This window comes from Leuresthes tenuis, unplaced genomic scaffold, assembly GCF_036924035.1.
Source record: "Leuresthes tenuis unplaced genomic scaffold, fLeuTen1.0.hap1 SCAF_23, whole genome shotgun sequence".
Classification (NCBI taxonomy): domain Eukaryota; kingdom Metazoa; phylum Chordata; class Actinopteri; order Atheriniformes; family Atherinopsidae; genus Leuresthes; species Leuresthes tenuis.
In genome coordinates, this window is record NW_027325377.1 from 12,777,425 (window position 1) to 12,790,309 (window position 12,885).

The 12,885-nt window shown below is 41.5% G+C and overlaps 1 non-coding gene and 1 pseudogene across 1 annotated transcript; one reads left to right on the top strand and one right to left on the bottom strand.

Moving 5' to 3' along the window:
* The first annotated feature begins 458 nt into the window (after window positions 1-458).
* LOC140283295 (U2 spliceosomal RNA) lies at window positions 459-649 on the top strand. The gene has a single exon (XR_011910004.1). It is a non-coding gene; the product is annotated as a U2 spliceosomal RNA (small nuclear RNA).
* An 8,048-nt stretch (window positions 650-8,697) lies between these two features.
* On the bottom strand, window positions 8,698-8,874 carry LOC140283434 (U2 spliceosomal RNA; annotated as a pseudogene).
* Window positions 8,875-12,885: the final 4,011 nt, after the last annotated feature.

A 12,885-nucleotide genomic window follows, 5' to 3' on the forward strand; every position in this document is an offset into this window, starting at 1 on the left:
CATTTTATAGCAAAATCCGAAATCGTGAAGAACTCATGGAAGTAAGCTTATTCTCGGATTCCTGAATCTTTAGATTTGCTCTTTGTTTTACTGCAAAGTACAACGTTGAGCAGCACTAATGAGTTGTTTCTATTTTTGGCAGGCTTTACCTTTGCGGATGAAGCCCTTTCTGTCTGTGCAAAAGAAATCTTGTTACTGTGCAGAGTGACTTCTCTGAGTAGAGTCGCCTTACTTGTTGCGACTGTGCCGATGTTCGAAGCTGGAGTGCAAAGTTGTTGCTTGAATGGTGCTCGCTGGAGCATGCGGTAGTGTAAAGTTATACCATTTAAAAGGGCTGAAGAGTGCTCAGTGCAGCGGGTGGGCCGAGGTGCAAAGTGACACTATGGCCATAAAAAGAACACCGCTACAAGTGCGCATTGTGCCAGGAAGGGCCCTCGGACGTGAACCAGTGGACAGTTATCGCTTCTCGGCCTTTTGGCTAAGATCAAGTGTAGTATCTGTTCTTATTAGTTTAATGTCTGATGTGTCCTCTATGCGAGGACTACATATTAAATGGATTTGTATCAATAGGAGTTGAAAAAGGAGCTTGCTCCGTTCACTCCAAGCATCGACCCGGTACTGTAGTGCCCCTGGGAACGGTGCGCTCTCCTCTGCTCTTGTGAAAAAGCAAACAGCGGTGCAGGATGGAAGTTTCAGGGAGCCCAAGATGAAACTTTCTTTTAGTCTGCTGAGAAAAGAGAGTGAATGCGAAGTAGACTTTAACACGGTTCTGGGAGCGAGCCGAGTGCGGGCTAACCAGGAGAATTGCTTGAAAGAAACGCGACACCGAATGAGCGGTCAGAACAAAGCCTCAATACGGTGTTCCTGTGGTGTTTTTATAAAATGCGGTGAAAAAAAAGGTGTGAATGCCCCATAGAAAACTAAAAGGTGGAGCGGAAGTGTTCGGCTGCAAGAAGGTGTGAATGTCCAACTATATTTGGTGAAAAGCAGGTGAAGCAAGGTCTGAATGCCCAACCTTACATCATCAAAAGCGAGATCAGAGGTTTTTGGCTGCAAGAAGGCCATAGTTTGCCAAAAGTGGGTAAGGTGCGAATGACCGACTAAATATCAACAAAAGTGGGGGCGGAGGTCTTCGGATGCAAGTGGGTGTGAATATCCCACCATAGAAGTATGGTGGAGAGGAAGCTGTGAATGGCCGACCATAGTTTGCAAAAAGCGGGTGAGAAAAGGTGCGAATGTCCAACCATACATGATCAAAACAGGGAGCGGAGGTGTTTGGCTGCGACAAGGTGTGAATGTCCACCCATAATTAATGAAAAGCGGGCAACAAGTAGGTTCGAATGCCCAACCATACATCATCAAAAGCAGGAGTGGATGTGTTCGGCTACAAGAAGGTTTGAATGTCCGAGCATAGTTTGTAAAAAGCGGGTAAGAAAAGGTTCGAATGCCTGAACATACATCATCAAAAGCAGGACTGGATGTGTTCGGCTACAAGAAGGTTTGAATGTCCGACCATAGTTGGTAAAAAGTGGGTATGAAAAGGTTCGAATGCCCAAAATCGGCTGAAAAAAACTGTGTTCGGCTGCAAAAAGGTGTGAATGTTTGACTAAAGTTTGTAAGGTTCGAATGCCTGACAATGTATGATCAAAAGCGGGAGCGGAGGTATTCAGCTGCAAGAAGGTCTAAATGTCCATCATTAATTGCTAGAAAACATGAAAGAAAATTTTCGAAAATCAATCTGCATATGATCATAAGTGGGAGAGGAGGTGTTCAGCTGCAAGAAGGTGTGAATGTCCTACCATAATTGCTGAAAAATGTGTTAGAAACGGTAGGAATGCCGGACCATACATCATCAAAAGCTAGAGAGGTGGTGTTCGGCTGCAAGTAGGTGTGAATGTCTGACTAAAGTTCAAATATATTAACAAAAGCGGGAGGAGAGGTCTTCGGATGAGTGGTTGAGAATTTCCAACCATAATCTATAAAATGCGGTGAAAAAAAAGGTGTGATAGAAACCTAAAAGGTGGAGCGGAAGTGTTCGGCTGCAAGAAGGTGTGAATGTCCGTCTATAGTTGGTGAAAAGCAGGAAAAGCAAGGTCTGAATGCCCAATCTTACATCATCAAAAGCGAGATCAGAGGTGTTTGGCTGCAAGAAAACGGGTAAGGTGTGAATGACCGACTAAATATCAACAAAAGTGGGGGCGGAGGTCTTCGGATGAAAGTGGGTGTGAATATCCCACCATACAAGTATGGTGGAGAGGAAGCTGTGAATGTCCGACCATGGTTTGTAAAACGCGGGTAAGACAAGGTGCGAATGTCCGACAATGTATGATCAAAAGAGGGAGCGGAGGTGTTCGGCTGCAAGGTCTGAATTTCCAACCATAATTTGTAAACACCGTTGAAGAAAAGCCTCGAAAGCCCGACTATACACCATCAAAAGCGGGAGCAGAGGTGTTCAGCTGCAAGAAGGTCTGAATGTCCATCAATAATTACTGAAAAATGGGTAAGAAAAGGTGTGAATGCCCAACTATACATCATCAAAAGCAGAAGTGGATGTGTTCGGCCACAAGAAGGTTTGAATGTCCGACCATAGTTTGTAAAAGGCGGGTAAGAAAAGGTTTGAATGCCCGAACATACACAATCAAAAGAGGGAGCGGAGGTGTTTCGCTGCAAGAAGGTGTGAATGTCCGAGCATAGTTTGTAAAAAGTGGGTAAGAAAAGGTTCGAATGCCCGAACATACACCATCAAAAGAGGGAGCGGAGGTGTTCCGCTGTAAGAAGGTGTGAATGTACAACCATAGTTGGTAAAAAGCGGGTAAGAAAAGGTTAAAATATCCGACTCTACACAATCAATAGCGGGAGCGGAGTTGTTCGGCTAAAAGAAGGTGTGAAAGTCCGACCATGGTTTGTAAAAAGCGGGTAAGAAAAGGTTCGAATGCAAAAATATACACCATCAAAAGCGGAAGCCGAGGTGTTAGGCTGCAAGTAGGTCTGAATGTCCACCCATAATTAATGAAAAGCGGGCAACAAGTAGGTTCGAATGCCCAACCATACATCAACAAAAGCAGGAGTGGATGTGTTTGGCTACAAGAAGGTTTGAATGTCCGAGCACGGTTTGTAGAAAGCGGGTAAGAAAAGGTGCGAATGCCCGACAATGTATGATCAAAAGAGGGAGTGGAGGTTTTCGGCTACAAGAAGGTTTGAATGTCCAACCATAGTTTGTAAAAAGCGGGTAAGAAAAGGTGCGAATGCCCGAAAATACACCATCAAAAGAGGGAGCGGAGGTGTTCCGCTGTAAGATGGTGCGAATGTCCGACCATAGTTGGTAAAAAGCGGGTAAGAAAAGGTTCGAATGCCCGAATATATACCATCAAAAGCGGAAACGGAGGTGTTCGGCTGCAAGAAGGTGTGAACGTCCGACCAAAGTTTGTAAAAAGCAGTTAAGAAAAGGTTCGAATATCCAACCAAACATAATCAAAAGTGGGAGCAGAGCTGTTCGACTGCAAATAGGTGTGAATGTCCACCCATAATTCCTGAAAAATGGGTAAGAAAAGGTGCGAATGCCCAACCATACATCATCAAAAGAAGAAGTGGATGTGTTCTGCTACAAGAAGGTTTGAATGTCCGACCATAGTTTGTAAAAAGTGGGTAAGAAAAAGTTTGAATGCCCGAACATACACCATCAAAAGAGGGAGCGGAGGTGTTCCGCTGTAAGACGGTGTGAAAGTCCGACCATAATTGATAAAAAGCTGGTAAGAAAAGGTTAAAATACCCGACTGTACACAATCAATAGCGGGAGCGGAGTTTTTCGGCTACAAGAAGGTGTGAAAGTCCGACCATGGTTTGTAAAACGCGGGTAAGACAAGGTGCGAATGCCCGACAATGTATGATCAAAAGAGGGAGCGGAGGTGTTCGGCTGCAAGGTCTGAATTTCCAACCATAATTTGTAAACACCGTTGAAGAAAAGCCTCGAAAGCCCGACTATACACCATCAAAAGCGGGAGCAGAGGGGTTCAGCTGCAAGAAGGTCTGAATGTCCACCAATAATTACTGAAAAATGGGTAAGAAAAGGTGTGAATGCCCAACTATACATCATCAAAAGCAGAAGTGGATGTGTTCGGCCACAAGAAGGTTTGAATGTCCGACCATAGTTTGTAAAAAGCGGGTAAGAAAAGGTTCGAATGCCCGAACATACACAATCAAAAGAGGGAGCGGAGGTGTTTCGCTGCAAGAAGGTGTGAATGTCCGACCGTAGTTGGTAAAAAGTGGGTAAGAAAAGGTTAAAATACCCGACTGTACACAATCAATAGCGGGAGCGAATGTGTTCGGCTACAAGAAGGTGTGAAAGTCCGACCATGTTTTGTAAAAAGCGGTTAAGAAAAGGTGCGAATGCCCGACAATGTATGATCAAAAGAGGGAGCGGAGGTTTTCGGCTGCAAGAAGGTCTGAATGTCCAACCATAATTTGTAAAAAGCGGGGAAGAAAAGGCTTGAAAGCCCGACTATACAACATCAAAAGCGGGAGCAGAGGGGTTCAGCTGCAAGAAGGTCTGAATGTCCATCAATAATTGCTAGAAAACATGAAAGAAAATTTTCGAATATCAAACCGCACATGATCATAAGTGGGAGCGGAGGTGTTTAGCTGCAAGAAGGTGTGAATGTCCACCCATAATTCCTCAAAAATGGGTAAAAAAAAAAGGTGCGAATGCCCAACCATACATCATCAAAAGCAGGTGTGAATGTCAGATCATAATTTGCAAAAACCTGATGAGAAATGGTGAGAATGCCCGACTATACACCATCAAATGCGGGACCGGAGGTGTTCGGCTGTAAGTAGGTGTGAATGTCCGACCATACTTGCTGAAAAATATGACAAAGCAGTTTTCACTTGGTTTGTGTGAAGGATTTCATTTTATATCAAAATCCGAAATTGTGTAGAACTCGTGGAAATAAGTTTATTCTCGGATTCCTAAAGGTTTAGTGTTGTTCTTTGGTATACTGCAAAGTAATACTTTTTATTTTGTTGAAACCGATTCAGACATGGATAAATATCAAGGACAAAGCAGTTTTAACTTGGTTTGAGTGAAGGAATTCATTTTATATCAAAATCCGAAATTGTGTAGAACTCGTGGAAATAAGTTTATTCTCGGATTCCTAAAGGTTTAGTGTTGTTCTTTGGTATACTGCAAAGTAATACTTTCTATTTTGTTGAAACCGATTAAGTTAAAACTGCTTTGTTCTTCATATTTATCCATGTCATAATAGCTTTAAACAAAAAAGAACGTTGTACTTTGCAGGATAGGAAAGAACAACTCTAAACCTTTTCAGGAATCCGAGAATAAGCTTCTTATCACCAGTTCTACACAATTTCGGATTTTGATATAAAATGAATTCCTTCACTCAAACCAAGTTAAAACTGCTTTGTCCTTCATATTTATCCATGTCTGAATAGGTTTCAACAAAAAAGAAAGTATTAATTTGCAGTATACCAAAGAACAACACTAAACCTTTAGGAATCCGAGAATAAGCTTCTTATCACCAGTTCTACACAATTTCGGATTTTGATATAAAATGAATTCCTTCACTCAAACCAAGTTAAAACTGCTTTGTCCTTAATATTTATCCATGTCTGAATAGGTTTCAACAAAAAAGAAAGTATTACTTTGCAGTATACCAAAGAACAACACTAAACCTTTAGGAATCCGAGAATAAGCTTCTTATCGCCAGTTCTACACAATTTCGGATTTTGATATAAAATGAATTCCTTCACTCAAACCAAGTTAAAACTGCTTTGTCCTTAATATTTATCCATGTCGGAATAGGTTTCAACAAAAAAGAAAGTATTACTTTACAGTATACCAAAGAACAACACTAAACCTTTAGGAATCCGAGAATAAGCTTCTTATCGCCAGTTCTACACAATTTCGGATTTTGATATAAAATGAATTCCTTCACTCAAACCAAGTTAAAACTGCTTTTTCCTTCATATTTATCCATGTCTGAATGGGTTTCAACAAAATAGAAAGTATTACTTTGCAGTATACCAAAGAACAACACTAAACCTTTAGGAATCCGAGAATAAACTTATTTCCACGAGTTCTACACAATTTTGATATAAAATGAATTCCTTCACTCAAACCAAGTGAAAACTGCTTTGTCATATTTTTCAGCAAGTATGGTCGGACATTCACACCTACTCACAGCCGAACACCTCCGCTCCCGCATTTGATGGTGTATAGTCGGGCATTCTCACCATTTCTCATCAGGTTTTTGCAAATTATGATCTGACATTCACACCTGCTTTTGATGTTGTATGGTTGGGCATTCGCACCTTTTTTTACCCATTTTTCAGGAATTATGGGTGGACATTCACACCATCTTACAGCTGAACACCTCCTCTCCCGCATATGATCATGTGCGGTTTGATATTCGAAAAATTTTCTTTCATGTTTTCTAGCAATTATTGATGGACATTGAGACCTTCTTGCAGCTGAACACCTCTGCTCCCGCTTTTGATGGTGTATAGTTGGGCTTTCGAGCCTTTTCTTCCCCGGTTTTTACAAATTATGGTTGGACATTCAGACCTTCTTGCAGCCGAAAACCTCCGCTCCCTCTTTTGATCATACATTGTCAGCATTCGCACCTTTTCTTAACCACTTTTTACAAAACATGGTTGGACTTTCACACTTTCTTGTAGCCGAACACATCCCTTCCCGCTATTGATTGTGTACAGTTGGGTATTTTAACCTTTTCTTACCCGCTTTTTACCAACTACGGTCGGACATTCACACCTTCTTATGGCGGAACACCTCCGCTCCCTCTTTTGATGGTGTAGGTTCGGGCATTCGAACCTTTTCTTACCCGCTTTTTACAAACTATGCTCGGACATTCAAACCTTCTTGTAGCCAAACACATCCACTCCTGCTTTTGTTGATGTATGGTTGGGCATTCGAACCTACTTGTTGCCCGCTTTTCATTAATTATGGGTGGACATTCACACCTTGTCACAGCCAAACACCTCCGCTCCCTGTTTTGATCATGTATGGTTGGACATTCGCACCTTTTCTCACCCGCTTTTTGCAAACTATGGTCGGCCATTCACAGCTTCCTCTCCACCATACTTGTATGGTGGGATATTCACACCCACTTGCATCCGAAGATCTCCGCCCCCACTTTTGTTGATATTTAGTCGGTCATTCACACCTTACCCGTTTTCTTGCCGCCAAACACCTCTGATCTCGCTTTTGATGATGTAAGATTGGGCATTCAGACCTTGCTTTTCCTGCTTTTCACCAACTATAGATGGACATTCACACCTTCTTGCAGCCGAACACTTCCGCTCCACCTTTTAGGTTTCTATCACACCTTTTTTTTCACCGCATTTTATAGATTATGGTTGGAAATTCTCAACCACTCATCCGAAGACCTCTCCTCCCACTTTTGTTAATATATTTGAACTTTAGTCAGACATTCACACCTACTTGTAGCCGAACACCACCTCTCTAGCTTTTGATGAGGTATGGTCCGGGATTCTTACCGTTTCTAACACATTTTTCAGCAATTATGGTAGGATATTCACACCTTCTTGCAGCTGAACGCCTCCTCTCCCACTTATGATCATGTGCGGATTGATTTTCGAAAATTTTCTTTCATGTTTTCTAGCAATTAATTATGGACATTTAGACCTTCTTGCAGCTGAACACCTCCGCTCCCGCTTTTGATCATACATTGTCAGGCATTCGCACCTTGTCTTACCCGCTTTTTACAAACTTTAGTCGAACATTCACACCTTTTTGCAGCCGAACACAGTTTTTTGCAGCCGAATTTGGGCATTCGCCCCTTTTCATACCCACTTTTTACCAACTATGGTCGGACATTCACACCGTCTTACAGCGGAACACCTCCGCTCCCTCTTTTGATGGTGTATGTTCGGGCATTCGAACCTTTTCTTACCCGCTTTTTACAAACTATGCTCGGACATTCAAACCTTCTTGTAGCCGAACACATCCACTCCTGCTTTTGATGATGTATGGTATGGCATTCGAACCTACTTGTTGCCCGCTTTTCATTAATTATGGGTGGACATTCACACCTTGTCGCAGCCAAACACCCTGTTTCGATCATGTATGGTTGGACATTCGCACCTTTTCTCACCCGCTTTTTGCAAACTATGGTCGGCCATTCACAGCTTCCTCTCCACCATACTTGTATGGTGGGATATTCACACCCACTTGCATCCGAAGACCTCCGCCCCCACTTTTGTTGATATTTAGTCGGTCATTCGCACCTTACCCGCTTTTGGCAAACTATGGCCTTCTTGCAGCCAAAAACCTCTGATCTCGCTTTTGATGATGTAAGGTTGGGCATTCAGACCTTGCTTCACCTGCTTTTCACCAAATATAGTCGGACATTCACACCTTCTTGCAGCCGAACACTTCCGCTCCACCTTTTAGTTTTCTATGGGGCATTCACACCTTTATTTTCACCGCATTTTATAAAAACACCACAGGAACACCGTATTGAGGCTTTGTTCTGACCGCTCATTCGGTGTCGCGTTTCTTTCAAGCATTTCTCCTGGTTAGCCCGCACTCGGCTCGCTCCCAGAGCCGTGTTAAAGTCTACTTCGCATTCACTCTCTTTTCTCAGCAGACTAAAATAAACTTCCATCCTGCACCGCTGTTAGCTTTTTCACAAGAGCAGAGGAGAGCGCACCGTTCCCAGCGGCACTGCAGTACCGGGTCGATGCTTGGAGTGAACGGAGCAAGCTCCTTTTTCAACTCCTATTGATAAAAATCCATTTAATATGTAGTCCTTGCATAGACATATCACATATTAAACTGATAAGTACAGATGGATTATGTGCAATTAGTAAAGAGAGTAGAGGACGATCTCTCTCGTTGGAAGTCCTTACCTATATCACTTATGGGGAGAGTTACAACCATTAAAATGATGATACTACCAAAAGTTAACTATTTGTTCTCAATGATCCCCATAAAACCATCTGCTACTTGGTTTAAGTCACTAGATTCATGCATCTCCAAATTTCTGTGGAAAAACAAACCACCACGTATTAGTTTAAAAACCCTACAGAAGACCAAGGACAGTGGTGGATTAGATTTACCTCATTTTCAGCACTATTCCTTAGCCAATAGGTTACAATATATATCAAAATGGTTTAAACCTTGTTGTTGTCACAGTTCCCAGAGACGTTGTAATCGTTGAGGATTCTATATTCACCCCCTCATTAGAGGCACGTGTTGCAGATTGATGACACTGAATCTTCTTCTCTGTTCATTGCTGGCATCATTCCCAGCATCATAAGTGTTCGTGGCATTGTTAGCCTCTTCTTCTGGATCTTGATATCGAGCATCCTTTTGTATTTCTGGTTTGTAAGTCCTCTCTCTTCGTTCACCGGAGTCTTCGTCTCTTTGTCCTTGAGTTTGGTGATTTTTTCTTCTTTTGATGCCTTGACACAGTGTGACAGGTGATACCACATGGGAGATCCTTTAACTTGGACTGCTGTCCCTGTGCTGCGAAATGGCTGTGCTGCTCAAATGGTCTCTCCTTCATCATATACACAGTTATTTATACATCACCTTCCACCATGAAGCGTTGTCCCTTTTTGTTTCTCTCTTTGTTCTTAAAATGCTGTTATAAATGTCTAAACCAATCCATTAAACTAGATCATTTTGGCAGTAAAGCGATCTACAATGTGCTTGGTCGCAAAGCTGCTCATCTGTGGTAAACAGCTCTTCAGAAAGGCATTCTTCAATTGATTTCACTCATTTTATGTAATAATTTTGTGATTTCCTACAAAACTACACTTCTTCTCCCATCTGTCTGAGTATTTAATATTGTCTGGGTCCCGTTAAAACATGTATTTTTCCCATCTAATTCCTTGTTTGCTTTAAAACAAGTATTCCCCATTTTCTATCCCTTCAGTAGCCAACCAGTTTGTATGGAGTACACTGGAGCAACTTGACTGATCAGTAAAACACTGCTTTTGTTGTCACCGCAAGGCTTCCCCCGTCGGTTGTTTCACTGAGACACTACTGAGTAACTACAACTCAACACAGTTTATACACATAACATTCATATACATACTAACAAACAAACAAACAATAATTTATCGCAATTTTCTCATCTCTGTTTGAACGTACACCCAGGTAAATATTCCTGTAGTCTTCTCATACCGACTATGGACCCATTCATTGTTTAACTTCACTGTTTTGCAAATCCTAATTGAATATTACACATTGACATTGAACTTTACTGGATAAGCAGGTCTTCATTGCATTCAGCAGCCTATATGTGAGCATTTATGTGTAAGCTGTTCTTCTTTGCATTTATCAGCAGCAAGCAATTCTTCACTGCACATGCATATGTAAATAGTAAAACAATTCCAATGTGTTAGCGAAACCTTCTATATCACAGTGGTTTCTAAGGTCTATTTTAAGTTCTTTGCCATCAGTGAGATGACATTGTTTACAAAGTGTGTCAAATTATCACTGAAGATCTTTTCAGGAATTTCAAATCTAGAAATGAGTTATTTTACGCGTGATTTTGCTACTGAGAGTGCATCTGCTTGTGCACATGGAAATATTTCAGACCATTTGGTAAAAACCTCTGTTGTCACTGAGCAGAATCATTTCCCTTAACATTAATTTAGTTCAATGAAATCTACAAAATAATGAAATAATGAAATCCAAACAAATATGTTGAAAAAGATACACTGGCTTAGGGAATTATCTTCGTTTTGGTCTTAGATTGCCCTGTGGAATGTATTTTGCACATATTTGACCTGCTAGACAAAACTTTATTCATTTATTTATTCTAAAAAAATGTTTTTAATAATTAGTAAAACCATATGCTGTAAAAACCTGGTTCATTATTGCTTCCATCCCTCCTGTTGAGACATGACATGGTCCGTGGCTCAATACTGCTGCATATTTAAACAAATTCTTTGGCAGTATGGTTTTCCTTCCGGTCATTCATACGAGTCTATTGTAGATGGCAATTGAATAACATCTAATAATGCTAAAATATTTGTAGTTTATACATTTAGCTGTGGATGTCAACATACCTGTTTTTCCAATGCTGTGTTAACACATGTACAGTTGAGAAGGCATACTGACTGTCAGTGTAAACGTTAACAACCTTTTTGTTATTTAATTTACAAGCTTCAGTTAAAGCTACCAATTTGACTGCTTGAACAGAGTAATTTTTTGGTAGTGGTTGTTTTAAGAAAACTTCAGTTTCTGTTACTACTGCAAATCCTGTAGCATTTGTGCCATCAGGGTTTTTTTCCTTGATCTGTTGAATAAATATAGTTATTTCTGCATTTTCATAACGTATATCAGTTAAGTCTGGCCTGGGTAAAACACTGATGGTTATTTCTGGCTTTCCATCTGTGGGGTAGGTAGCAGTGTGGATGGATTAAGTGTAGCACATCTCTCGACAACAAGGTGTGGCTGTGAAAGAAGAACTGTTATGTAGGAGAGATGTCTGGTAAAGATATTTTGTTAAGTAACCATATCACAGCCACTGCATGAGGTACCTTAAGTGTTAATGGGTGAAATAACACCATTATTGTTGATGCCTGCACTGCCAATGGCTTCTGGCCATTGATTCAAAAGTACGATCTCGTCCCTTTTTCCCCCTTTCAGTGGACACTGGCCCCTAATTACCGCAATTCAGCAGGGGGTCTTTCATTACTTACAGCCGAACACCTCCGCTCCCGCATTTGATGGTGTATAGTCGGGCATTCTCACCATTTCTCATCAGGTTTTTGCAAATTATGATGACATTCACACCTGCTTTTGATGTTGTATGGTTGGGCATTCGCACCTTTTTTTACCCATTTTTCAGGAATTATGGGTGGACATTCACACCATCTTACAGCTGAACACCTCCTCTCCCGCATATGATCATGTGCGGTTTTTTTATTCGAAAAATTTTCTTTCATGTTTTCTAGCAATTATTGATGGACATTGAGACCTTCTTGCAGCTGAACACCTCTGCTCCCGCTTTTGATGGTGTATAGTTGGGCTTTCGAGCCTTTTCTTCCCCGGTTTTTACAAATTATCGTTGGACATTCAGACCTTCTTGCAGCCGAAAACCTCCGCTCCCTCTTTTGATCATACATTGTCGGGCATTCGCACCTTTTCTTAACCACTTTTTACAAAACATGGTTGGACTTTCAAACTTTCTTGTAGCCGAACACATCCCTTCCCGCTATTGATTGTGTACAGTCGGGTATTTTAACCTTTTCTTACCCGCTTTTTACCAACTACGGTCGGACATTCACACCTTCTTATGGCGGAACACCTCCGCTCCCTCTTTTGATGGTGTAGGTTCGGGCATTCGAACCTTTTCTTACCCGCTTTTTACAAACTATGCTCGGACATTCAAACCTTCTTGTAGCCGAACACATCCAGTCCTGCTTTTGATGATGTATGGTTGGGCATTCGCACCTTTTTTTTTACCCATTTTTAAGGAATTATGGGTGGACATTCACACCTTCTTGCAGCTGAACACCTCCTATCCCACTTATGATCATGTGCGGTTGGATATTCGAACATTTTTTTTCATGTTTTCTAGCAATTATTGATGGACATTCAGACCTTCTTGCAGCTGAACACCTCCGCTCCCGCTTTTGATGGTGTATAGTCGGGCTTCCGAGCCTTTTCTTTCCCGGTTTTTACAAATTATGGTTGGACATTTAGACCTTCTTGCAGCCGAAAACCTCCGTTCCCTCTTTTGATCATACATTGTCCGGCATTCGCACCTTTTCTTACCCGCTTTTTACAAACCATGGTCGGACTTTCACACCTTTTAGTTGCCAAACAACTCCGCTCCCGCTATTGATTGTGTACAGTCGGGTATTTTA